Here is an 11,764-nt window from a genome sequence, read left to right on the forward strand (position 1 = left end):
AATCAATTCCCAAGCCTCAATTTCAATACCATAACATTATTCATATATTTCATCTCTTTATTATTTACAACATTTCACAACATTACAAGAATTTCAGAAAATTCCAATCTAAATTCTATTTTCGACTTAGTTTAGAAATTAGGGTTTTATCAAATTTGGGGTTTCCTCCTCTTCTTCATATATAGGAATTTCTTTGACATTAATATACATATTCCATGAAGAGATTTGCAAAAAATTCTGATAAAAGTTGAGTGGCATGTTTCCTTTTTGTTAGATAAGTGTTTAATCCAACTCAATCATCAAATTGAATCTCAAGTCACAACAATACCATAAATACCTCTTCCAAACAAAGAACTACTAGGTTAAAAGTAACCCTACCTCAAGTTATGAGCAATTAGGCCAAGCTTCTAGGAGAATCTTTTGCAAAAAATAAATAAATAAACAGAATCCAATCGATAAGAAGAAAAATCTCTACTTGTACTCCGCTCCTAGCAAGTGATTTAGGTTGGATCTTAGGAGAATGAAGAGTACTTTGGGGTGGAAACTTAGGGTTTTTCGGAAAGAGGAAGAAGATAAAGAAGATAGAATGAAAAAGAGTAAGAAAAAGATCTAGAATGTCCGTTTTTAAATTGTTGATTTCATGCAGACCACTCGAGCAAGACTTTCTTTGCTCGAGCGATGAACAAAAATAATCAGTACTATTGTCTGTAGAATGAGATACTAGGAGCCTCACTTTTTTCGCTCGAGTGACACTTCCTTCACTCAAGCGGTCACCTGGAACAAAATATTACATTCTCTCTCCCCTTGGGAAATTTCACCCCCGAAATGATACTCACTCCCAATTTACTAACAAAATATGACAACAACAACATATTGATCAATCCTTAGCAACTGTCAATAAGGCAGTGGATCAATTCAAAAGCAAAGATAATGAAGATATATATGAGTTACATTTAGTTGATCATATACCAAGATAGAGCAAAGAGACAATTACAGCAAAAAGTCCGGGTATTTCTCGCAGACTTCAGCTTCACGTTCTCATATCACTTCTTCAGTACCATGATGATGCCACAAAACCTTCACTAATGGAATTGTCTTACCCCTAAACAGTTGCTCCCGTGTATCAAGAATTTGGATTGATCTTTCTTCATAAGACATATCTTCATCTACCTTAATCTCCATCCAATCTAACACGTGAGAGAGATCGGGTTCGCATTTGCGAAGCATAGACACATTAAACACATTATGAACTCTGGAGAGTTGTGGTGGTAAAGCAAGACAATATGCGACATCTCCAACCTGTTCAATAATATCAAAGTAGCCAATAAATTGAGGAGATAACTTTTCACTCTTGCCAAATCTTGTTAATCCCTTCCTCGGAGAGATTTTCAGGAACACGTGATCCTTAACTTCAAAAGACAAGAGCCTTCGCCGACGATCGACATAGCTTTTCTGTTGGCTTTGGGCCGTGACCAATCTTTTTTTAAGAAGTGCTACTTTTTTAGTTGTCTCACGGACTAACTTAGGCCAAATCATAGGTGAGTCTCCAACTTCTGCCCAACATACTTGTAAAGCCCCGAAAATATGGCAGGGTATATTTATTTACGCTACAAAACCCACCTGATAGGCAAACACATATGTATAGCTAACTATTCCATACATCCATTTCCATTAAATCCCAAATGCCAAATACATGCTATTCACATCTCAATGCCCTAGTTCCAATCCCAAGCATACATTTTACAACAACTATGAAATGGAAGCCAACCAGATAATAAGTGTCCTACAGACTTATAAATTTATCCAAGAACATTCTTGGTTACACAAAATGGGGCTTGTAGACACCCCATTTTTGACCGTCCTCAAGACTGGGACGTCACCAATTGAACACTCGGTGATCATCCATGTTTGTGTTCGTCTTGAGTTCCCGGAGGTCTCGGCTTGCGCGCCTTGCCTCAGGATCTCTCGACTCGACTGTTTAGTGTCTAGTTTTGCACCAAACACTTATGTTTTTCCTTGGAGGGGCAGGGAATGCCTTGTGAGGCATCCCCACACATCACCGGCCATGACCAGAGGCCACCGGCTGGTGTTTTGTTGCCATCGGCAATGTATATTGTCGGTCGGCATTCTTTGTTGCCGGTCGGCAGTCAATTTTGTCAAGATGGCAATTTTGAGCAGCTGACTATTGTTCATCTGCTTTTGCAGATATTTTAATACAGCTGTATGGCATTTTGTTCCCCTCCATACACGTGTATGGTGGGATGGCCTTCTTGTTAGCTTACCTTGTAAGCTTTACAAGATTGGCTCCTCTATAAGAGGAGCTCCCCTCTCCCTTGCTTAGGGTTAGACATTTTAGACAGCCATTTTTAGGGTTTGAATTCCAGGGTTAGGGTTTGATACACATTCTATCTCTATGTCCCCCTCTCTTGAGTGTTCAAGGTGTATTTGTTCATAGTATTGCATACAAACACCTACCATTACACCTTCCCTTGGCTATTGAGGTTCTAAGGGATTGTTTTCAGAGTTTTGGAGCTGGTTTGGAGCTTAAGGAGCTGCAGGAGCTTCATTTGTGAAAGAAGTCTACAAGGGTAACAATCTTGCCCTTTCATTCCCCATTCTTGCATACTATTTTTGCCTATCTTAGAACTGTTTTTGAGCTTAGTGTATAATATAAAAAAGTTCTTTCTTTGGGCCCTCTAAATAGTTTGTTTAGAGTGTTTTGTGGTTTGGAGGTGTTTGACCCCTCTTAGGCCTTGAGAGGCCCCATTTTGTGCTATTTTGAGTGAGCTCCGGGACTTTGGTGTTTGGGCCTCCTCACCAATAAAATCTTGGGGGACTTCAGTGGTAAGGATGGTGCTTTGAAGTCCCAAGAAGGAGAGGGCCACCCGCTCTCCTTGTTGTCCATGAAAAGGGCCATTTTTGCCTCTTTAATGAGCACCTAGCTAAGCCTCATGTTGACCATGCCTTGGCTGTTATTTATGCTTATTTTTCCATGAAATAGTATTGTGGTATGTTGGTTTTGGTACACCATGCATGCTTAGCATACCTACCTTGTAATGCCATGTTTAGGCCTTAACATGCCTTAGGTTGTAAACCTTTGTTCAAGCATGTTTTAGGTCTAGCTTTGTGAAGCTTTTGTGCTTATTTTTCCATGCTAGAGGTCTGTCCATAGTTGTTTGGGTCAGCCATGCCATGTTTAGTATAGCCCCTTTGCATTTTGGCTTGTTGGCCTTAAGTATGTGAGGGTATAGCATGCGTTACTTGCTTTGATTTAATGGTTTGGCACCATTTATAGCATCATTTCAGTCCCCTTAGCATGATTGTATGCTTGCCTTGGATGCCTCTTTGATGCCTTATGAGCTTATGTGGTATGCTCCTTGAAAGTGCATTTGTGCATGCTTTTGAATTCAAGCCATTTAGATGCCATCTAAGTGATTTTTTGGGCTTTGTTTTATGTGCTAAAACTCTGTTTTTGGTCATTAAATTCATGCCATGTTTGGTCTTGCTAAGTGTAGTTCAATACTTCATTAGCTTGCCTTGAATGCTTGGGCCATTTGTTGCATATTTAGCTTATCTTGTTTGCTTGGTTTGGCACCATGTTCTTGCATGATTTTCAAAGTTTAATGCATGCCCCATGTCCATGGTTATTCCCTTTTAAGTGTTCTTAAAAGATGCCCTTTGATGCTTAAGTGTTTAAGCCATAACATGTGCATGTGTGTATGTGTGTTTGGTCCCATCTTCTTAAGCTTTGGCCACTGTTTTGGACCTAACTTAGAGCCGTCCAATTACTGTAAGTCCATCCCTCGTATGCCATTCAAGTGTTGTTACATTATCCCGTGTTTGCATGCTTTGGTTGCATGTGTTGCATGCTTGAAATCATTTGCATTTGGCATGCATTCCCTTGGTCAAATTACTAGCATGTTGCATGATTAGATTACATCTTGCATGCTCTAAGTAGTTTGCATAGTTGTGGCATGCTTGTATGCTTGTTTGCTTAGTTTGTGTACCTAGTGTGCATCACTTGCTTGTATGCTCATGTTGCACGCTAGCTCACATGATTAGGGTTGCATTGCATTGGCATGCATGCTCTACCTCTTGACCAAGCCATGATGGAGGTAGAAGCCACTTGGTTTGATTGTGTGCATTGCATTTCATTTGACATCAAAATGTGCACACTTGATCCCTTGGGCCAACACGCACAGAAATGCGCGATTGATGGTCCGAGAACCAAGAAGCATGTCCCTTTGAGCCACTAACATGATAAGGGACATGATTGGTGCATACATTGCTTGAATTGCATTGCCATGCTCTGCCTTGCCCTCTGTTGCTGTCAATTGCAGGTTCTGCAGGAACTTTCTGCCGACCGGCAATCTTTCCTGGGCCGATATCTTCACCAACAGCCGGTGATCACACACCACTGCCGGTGGACATTCTACTCAGCCGGTGGTGTCTCCCAATGTCCAGGGAAGCAATCTTGAGACTTTGGAAGTCTCCAGAGGAGTATAGCAGGGAAAATAGAGGCAGCCTATGCATGGCAGTGCACTTCCGAGCAAGACCCGAGCACGCACGCATCGAACCCTCTTCCCGAGGCCCCTTTTATTGCTTTTCTTATGCTTAGTTAATTTCTTAATTAATTAGGTGATATGTAATAACTATTAGCTTGCGAGTTAGTTAATTTGTATTATTCTTTTGGTCCCTCCGAGAGAGGGCGAATTTGTAATAAGTGTGGGTGAGTGTGTGCATGTCTTCCAACCCCCACTTCTTTCTCCCTTTTACTTACCTGCTTTGATGGTTAGTAATAGGTCATGTTTAAATTAGCATACCTTATGCTATGCATGCGTGCATCCATACATTTGTCTTGCATGCACCGGGCTCGGTACATCATGCTAACTGCATTTGTACTTCAATTCCAAATTGAATACGTGCATCAATTGATTGCATTTCACATGCCATGTTTAGGTTAGCCGAGCCTACTCTAATTGCATCTTGTATGTGTTGCATTAGTCAATTTGACATGAACTAGGACCATGCATGTTGGCTAACTAGTTTATTGTTTTGGCTCGGAGTACTCGGTAAGCATTTATGCTTTAGCATATCGCATGCATGTGAATGCTATCATGACAGCATGCATACCATGTGGCTAGATGCTTATGTGATAAACTGTTTGAATGCCTGTGGATGAAGGTTGGATTATTTGAGTTGGAAAAACTCGTTGAAATCCGTATTTTAGCCTACTTGCGAGTAGCAAATTCCAAAGCTTTTTTTTAAGACAAACGGATATGCAATGCTTATTTCCAAATTAAGCAATCTAGTCTATACTTGTTTGATGTGCGCATAACGTAGTAATTCTAGACTAATAACCGGAGTAAGAACACATAACGTTTTCAAAAACGGATATCATGGTTAGTAGAGGCCGATCTTCGGATCGGGCGAGAGGGGGTGCTCATAGCTGACCTTCCCCAATCATACCCAAGTTCCCGAGCCGAGGCAACTTTGGTGATGACGGATACGTGGCCTTTGGCACCGAGTCAGGGTTTCCTAAATTCACCCTTAAAAAAATATTTAGGTGGCGACTCTGTATCTGGCAAAGCAGTCCATGTTTGGCACTTCTTTTCAAAAATTTGTTTCTCAAAACGATTTGCCGGATTTGGACTTTTTGGTTCGGATTTAGAACCACAAACAAAATCGAGTCCGAACTGTAGCGTGGGCCCCCCACGCGGGCGCGTCTACAGTTTCTGGCGACTCTACTGGGGATTTAGAGAGCTTGACTCGAACTCGTGATATCCTGTTTTGATTTCATTTATGTGTCCCTTTTCATTGCATGTGCATTGGTGCGCCTAGGACACCATGTTTGCCATCTGCCATTCCTGAACGGTTTGCTGGAGGCTTGTCTTGTCAAGGCAAGACCATAAGGCTGACCGGTTATGGGCTCTGATAGTATGGGAACACAAACCCCGGTTTTACCGGGGCATCCTTTTCGACCATTCGACCTAGTGCATATTCGGATCCATAGTGACCATTCCAAGTTAGGACAGGTTGCTTACCCAATTATAGGTTGTTTGAAACCGCTGCGTGCGTAGTGAAACCCTACCTCCTGACAAAGTAGGACAGGGAAACCCTATCCCAACATAGGGGTGTTTTGGCTCTCACTTATCTGCTATGTGCTTTAGGGTGCGTCTCTACAGGGAATGTGTGCATCAGTTTGCAAGTTTGGGCATCCGGCCTGCGGGCACCAGTTCAGTTTTTTGGGATTCAGTTTACCTGAGGGTATCGGTTTATAGGCAGAATTTTGGGGCAGAATTCAGTAGAAGGGCACAGTCATCCTACTATGCTCATAGCTGTTTTGGCGAAATCAGGCTGAGGTGCTGTCTGTTTTCTCTTTTGCTAGGTAGTCTGGGAACCATAGCTTCAGAAGGCTTCACTATCCCCCGGGTACATTGGATTTGTGCTGATAGACTTTGTTAGGTCAGAAATTCAATTCAAAGGCAACCAGTGTTCTTTCGCTGAGGCAAGGCAAGGCCAGTCGGGGCTCACCGGTCCATCTGATCCGTCAGTCGCCAGTCACATCACCTTTGTTCAGACTCAGCAGACCGTGATGGCACAGGGTTCGGAAGAATTTATGGCCGTGATAGCAGCATTAAATCAGAGAACTGCCACGCAGGCTGAGACCAGTATTGAAATGTAGCGTCCATCTGGGGCATCTGCCTCACATCCAGCTTTGGGACCCCAGCCAAACTTTGACCCACTTCCGCCAGTTGATGATTTGCAATGTCCGAATCCTCGAGAAAGGTTGACTCAAGCTCAAGTGCTCAGCCCCCTAGTGCAGCCTAATGAGAGGCTTTATTCCCTTGATGTTAATGAGCTCGATTCGACTGCAGTGAAGATTGCGAACCTTCAAAAGCAATTCAAAAAGACACAGGGCCTTAACTCCATTCCCGACATTGAGGATGGGCACACCGAGGCTGCCGTTTGGCTCCCAGACAAATTCAAAATGCCATATATTGACCGTTTCGACGGGTCTGGAGATCCAATGGTACATATCTGACTTTTCTTGGATATCCTGAAGCCGATGGGTCTGACCAAGCCACAGAAACTCTCTCTGTATGGAAGAACCCTGTCGGGTGTAGCAGCCACTTGGTACACTAAGTTGGAGGACAAAGTGAAGCAAGACTGGGAAGAATTGGCTGAGGCCTTTGTCGATCAGTATTCCTACAATACCCAAGTTGAAATGACCATGCAAGAGCTTGAAACAACCCGCCAGAACCCAACAGAGTCTTTTGTGGAATTTGTAGCAGGGTGGAGGGAAAAGGCATCACAGATGATAGATCGCCCTTCTGAGAGGGATCAAGTGCAAATGATGGTGCGAAACCTCGAGCATGATATGTTGCAAAAGTTAATGGTCGCTCCACTATTCACTTTCAAAAGTTTGCATGAACTGGGGGTTCAGGTCAAGAATGCGTTCAACAGTGGGATCATTCCCAGAACAAGTGAACCGACAAGGAGGGTGATTACAAGGAGTACCAATGCTGGTAGTAGCGTCATTTCCAAACCCACCGAGATCAATGCAGTAGCCACAGCCAACCCTTTTGCCAAACCAAGCCTACAAACAGCCGGTCCAGCCCGATCTCAGGGCAGAACTTTCACTCCCCTCTATATGAGCCTGACTAGCGCACTCGTCATGAGGTCTAAAATCTCATCGACAACCGGACGATAGCTCTACCTTCAGCCCCCGATGACCAAGTACCTCATCCATATCTCAATCTGATCCACACACTGGCCGTCCCTTACAACCCCAGCGTATACATCACCCTGGCCCATCTACCCAAGCCTGAGGTGTTTATCCCGGAAAGCATGGACTTATGCATGATGGGTGCATCTGAACCCCAATCATCTCGAACCCATGAACCTACTACTTCTGAGCTGATGAAGATGATCGAAGATCTTCAGAGAACTGTGGCAGATCTGGCCTTTGGAGTTTTGGCCCCGTCATCAACCGTATCACATACCAGGGAGTTCATGTCAAAAGGCTCCTCAGGATGGGCTGCATTTGAAGAAGGCCAATCCCTTGGCAAAGTGGAGGCAAGTGGTAAGAACAAGGTAGGGGCAGGCATTGGTCCCCATGAACACCTTCAGTGGGATATTGAGGCTTTGAAAGCCGAAGGGCTGAACAAACAGCAACTATTTGCAGTTGTTGCAAAAATTATAGATGACACTTTCGCCACTCAGAATGAGAGCAGTCTGAATCAAGGGGCAATCCGGGAGAAGGGCCGTTGTACCAGGAATGTTCCTTTCAGCTCTAAACCCTTGCTCGGAAGAGATCAGCAAACCCAGTCAGCGCCTACCAATCCCTTTGCTGGTGCATCCAGCAAAACTCCACAAAACTCAAAACACCCACCTCGAGGCCAGAGGGTGTTCGCACCACTGTACATGTCTTTATCAGCGGCCTTGAGGGTCCTGATTAGAGTGGGGGATCTGAAACCCCTGGAGCCGCGACCACTGCCAAATAGACTTCCTTCCTTCCATGATCCGACCAAGTACTGTGCCTTTCATCAGCAAGTCGGCCATGTCACTGATGGTTGTTTCCGTCTTCGCCACGAAATAGAAGATCTGATTGACAATAAGGTCGTCGTCGCACCAACACAACAAAGTCTATCGTCATTGGATCAGTGAACCTGGGGGATAATGCGGTGCGATCGGGGGATGAACCACCTGCGGGCGGCGCTCAGTTTACTTCAGATGTGGCGTTTGACACGCACAGTTTTGAGCAATGTGCGAACACTAGTTTTTGTACTTTCTGACTTGGGTATTGGGTTAGTTTTGTTGTTTTGTATATGGTCAGTCTTTTTGTACTAAGTCGGTCAGGGCTATCTTGTTGTATCGAGTCAGTCCTGTTTTGTTAGAGTCAGGTGATTCCAGGGGTGTTACCTCAGGCATCACTATTTTGTTTTGTGTTTGTCTTTTCGCTTTGTTTTGAGTCTGTTTCTGCCATGGAGCCAGTTACACCAACAGTTATGAATGAAACAACAGTGGTTTTTCATGCTTTTGTGCTTACTTCTGCCTTGTGTCAGTTGTACCAGAAAGTCGAATGGAACGACAGTGCATTTCACCTGCTTCTCTGTGCTTTTAAGTCATTGCGTTGACCTAAGTTTTTCAAAGCTGTTTTTGAACATTGTGATGAAAACGAAGAGGAAGGAATTCCTCGGGTTTTTGCAAAAATTTGATCATTTGAGAGAAAGAGAGGCATGCTAAGCCTTTAATGATTGAGATCATGCTTGTTAATGTGAGTACTGAGAAGGATCCTGGCTTGATCCAGATTGGTCTCACACTGTCTTTAGCGCGAGCAATTAGTTGCTCTCTTAAAAGATTTAAAAATATATATATATTTTGCGCGATCTGCGAAGACCTGTGTGGAATCGCTCTTGAGATTGTGCAGCCTAGGATCGCTCTCAGCCTCAAGACTCGACCCCTTATTTTCAAACCTTGAACTTGGATTCAGAAGGTTCAACGATCAACCACAATGTGAGGCCTGTGTGGCCTGATTTGAAGCAGCCCATGAATTAGGGGCAGGGAAGTCAGATCAAGAAGATCAGATGTCATCAAAAGAAGTTTGCAAAACTAAATCAGAAGCACCCCTCAAACTAGGGGCAAAAGATGCCAGATTGTGCTCGAAGAGCCGAAGATGGATCATTCCAAAAATCAATGAAGATCGGCAAGAATGCCAAATCCCATTGGGAGGAAAGAGAAAGTATTGCTAAAGAAAAACTGAGTTCCGATTTACAACACTAGGGGCAAATTCAGCCTCCACGGGATGGACTCCTGCGTTGTCAGCGAACACCAGTCACTCTCCTGGATTTAGAGGGATTCAAGATCTCAGAACCATTTGACATGGACAAAGCTACACTTTTACCCTTGAGAGGCTCGCTGAGTCGAAAACCCAGAAGGGCGACCCAGGCAAAAGTTAGAGCAAGGAAAAAAGGAAAAGAACAAAAAAGAAAAAGAAGAAAAATGCAAAGAACAAAAAAAAAAGGAAAAGAAAAAAGGAAAGAAAAGAAAAGATGAAAAAAAAATGAAAAGAATTGAACAGAAAAGAAAAACAGAGCTCGCAAGGTTGAAAACCCGCAAAGGGCGGCCTTGGCAAAAAGTTAGAGCATAAAAAGGAGAGGTTAAATACGCGAGTGTACCTTAACCCCGAACTACGTAAGGCTTGGTTCCCATGTTTGGGATACATAGGCAACTTCATTCTGAAGTCCAGCCGCAAAACACTTCAAATTGACTGTGTCCAAGTAATGGTTTTGATCATCTTTGCCTTCTCTGTATCCGAGAGTTCGGTTGTCATCGTCACTCTGAGGACTGATTGCAATGTGCTTCGATGCTATCCAAACAAGGGGCAACTTTCTGTTGCCATACAGTGTGCCGTGGTGCCATTCAAACAAGGGGCAACATTCTGTTGCCGTGCAGCTCTTTTCAAGCAAGGGGCAATTTTCCTTCGGATCTGAAGTTGCGCATCTCAAGAGTAGGTTCCGTGCTTGTTGAGCATGGGCCGTTTGCAAAAATAGTTTTTGAGAATTTTTACTGAGGTTGACTATTCTCTCGAAAATTATTCCATTTTTCCAAAAAACTGGACCATTTCTTGGACCCAAAAAAGAAAAATTTTCAGTGCTCATAGCCTGACTTGCATGATTTTCAAATCAAAAATCGAACAGGTATGTTAATCTAACTCTCATATTGGTCAAAATTGTTTTAGTAGAAAACCAAAACAAAAAATGGTCAAAATGATGAACTAGGGGCACAATTGAGTCAGTTGTTCTGTCTTTTCCCCATTATTAACATGCTTGCCAAGAAAGGCACCATACCTGCCGGAAAAAGGCACCACTGAAGCTAACCGCAAAAGGGCAGAAAGCTCTCACATCCTCCAAGCAACGAGGTATCAAGCCAAGTGCGAAGCACAAGTTGGAATGGGGAAAGATATTCCACTCCCTCATCTGGACAGATCTAACCACGTCCAAACTCCCCGACAGAGCATCGACAGCTGATGTCAGCTGCAGATTTGCTACACGCTTAGTTGCAGCACAACCCCTCTGTGGGAGGAACTCACTAGCTACGCGCAGAAAAAGAAGAATCTAGCTGAGTGCTAGGGGCAAGAGCCCACAACTTTCTGTTTATCCATCAACCACCCAGGGAAGGGATTTAAAATGAGAGATTGAAGAATAGAGAGATGTGAGCTGAGAAAAAAAGTGAGAAAAGGGATTTTTCAGAAAAACGGAGCCTGAGGGCCGAGTGATGTGAGAATCACAAATGAGAAAGGGTGGGAAACAATACTTGGGGAAACAGGCTCCATGTGCACATTTGAGTCTTGTGTTTTATTTTGTCTGTCTCGATTCTTGTTTTGAGTCGTTTCGAGTGTTACTCGATGTGTTTAGGTTGTTTACCTTTGTTTTTCCCTTGTCGAGTCGTTTTGCCTGTGGCTAATCGTCGGCTCAATACCTGGTTAAGAACTCATTTCTCAATTTCCAAAAAATCATCTTGTGCTCAGAGTGCTGTGCCATTCTCCACATTTGTGAAAAACAGTATTTTTTCTTTCATAAAACTGCAGGGTCCACCCCCAATAAGTGTGAACAGTAGAACAAGGACCTATCTGAAGCTATGTAGGTTCCAGACTGCAAAGCAAAAGAAAAAAGGAAAATTTGGAGCATCTTAGGGTGTTCCAGCTTTGGCAAGATCCGAGACTGCATTCTAGGTGCACCTTCCCCGACCTCGCCATTTC

This window comes from Camellia sinensis, chromosome 5, assembly GCF_055761805.1.
Source record: "Camellia sinensis isolate YWXY chromosome 5, ASM5576180v1, whole genome shotgun sequence".
NCBI lineage: Eukaryota > Viridiplantae > Streptophyta > Magnoliopsida > Ericales > Theaceae > Camellia > Camellia sinensis.